Source organism: Charadrius vociferus, unplaced genomic scaffold, assembly GCF_000708025.1.
Source record: "Charadrius vociferus isolate BGI_N301 unplaced genomic scaffold, ASM70802v2 scaffold1145, whole genome shotgun sequence".
Taxonomy (NCBI): Eukaryota; Metazoa; Chordata; class Aves; order Charadriiformes; family Charadriidae; genus Charadrius; species Charadrius vociferus.
In genome coordinates this window covers 20,138-21,918 of record NW_009648529.1, presented here as the reverse complement: position 1 = coordinate 21,918, position 1,781 = coordinate 20,138, and positions in this window count along the sequence as shown.

Sequence of the window (1,781 nt, the reverse complement as noted above, 5' to 3'; positions counted from 1 at the left end):
TGGTTGTTATAGCAATAAGTATAAGCAAGGTCCTATCTGCATACCATGCCTGGGCATCAGCTATAAACATAGGTCTTATCACCCTGAGAGAGTGAACATTGTCTGCACAATAAGCTGTTAATTTCAGTAGTTAGAGAGGCCCAGCTAAGAAGCGAAGTTACTGACCAAAATTGGTTCCATTTTACCTCAAACCAGGACACTGTCCGAGTTCTTTGCAGTTATCTCTTTTTACATTATTTCTATTCTGTCTACAATTTAACCATTTCGGCATCTGCCTGAAAACCCAATTTTGTATCAATCCCTTGCCTGTATTCTCATCTTACATCTGTGTCCTGGTTTGACCTCAGCTGGCAACAAAGAACCAAACGGCCTCTCGCTCAACCCCCAAAAGGCAAAACAAGGCAAAACGTGTGGGTTGAGATAAAGGCAGTTTAACAGAACAGCAAAGGAAAGAGAAAAACAATAACAATAACACCGATAAAGGATTATACAAACACGATTATGGTACCACCGTTCACCCCAGCCCTGCTCCAAGCAGCGACTGCCTGCCCCCTCCCCCGGCCAGCTCCCCCCTATACCCTGGGCATGACTCACATGGCACAGAATACCTGTGTCCCCTGCCGCATCCCTGGGGAAATTAACCCCATCCCTGCCGGAACCAGGACGTTATCCACCCCTTATTCCATACCATCTATGTCATGCCCAGATCTTACAGTTCCCAATTAATTACCAGCACTTTCCCCTGTCTCATATATATATGTACGTATATATATACAGATTTAATTCCCACAGTCTAAGGCCATCCCTCTAAAATGTCTATTGAGTTCATTTAACCCATCATTGTGGGTTCCATCTGAGAGAACAGTCTCTCAGGGCAGGCGAGGTGGTGTGTGGTGCTGGACTGGTGCATGCTGTATTTGGAGCTTGTGGCTGGTGTACCTGGCACAGCCCATGACCATGGTCCTCAGGTTGAAGATGTCGATCTCAAGGAAGTTGCTGGGCGCCAGCTGCTGAGGTCAGTTCTTATTACATCATCACTGCACTTTACTCAGTCTCATCAAAGTCCATCTGTCATTGGTTTGGGTGATTCTTACTGTAGTACCATTGATAGCAATCATAGTAATGATGACATACAGTGGCAGGGTTATTTAGCAGTTAACATCATACAATTTAATTCATTGGCTATTCTCACCCAAAATCAGATCCCCATGAGGTACGCATCGGACATCCCCAACCTCCTGCATCACCCACCAAGTGCACCCAGGTCCTTGTGCAAAAGCAATCCCACGGATGGGTTTGCCTTTGCCTGGGGCAGGGCTAACCCAGACTGTCTTCCCTAACATATTCTTCATATGCACTACAGGGACTCTATCCCCTTCTACTGTATGTGGGAGTTTCGATTCGGCAGGGCCAGCTCGATTGGCAGATCCCCTGGTGTTGACTAACCAGGTGGCTTTTGCTAAATGTGTATTTCAGTGTTTGAAGGTCCCACAACCCATAGCTCTCAGTGTAGTTTTTAAACAGTCCATAGCATCGTTCTATCTTCCCCGAGGCTGGTGTGTGATAGGGAATGTGATATACCCACTCAATGCCATGCTCTTTGGCCCAGGTGTCTATGAGGCTGTTTTGGAAATCAATCCCGTTGTCTGACTCAATTGTCTCTGGGGTGCCATGCCTCCATAAGACTTGCTTTTCAAGGCCCAGGATAGTGTTTCGGGCAGTGGCATGGGGCACAGGGTATGTTTCCAGCCACCCAGTGGTTGCTTCCACCATTGTGAGCA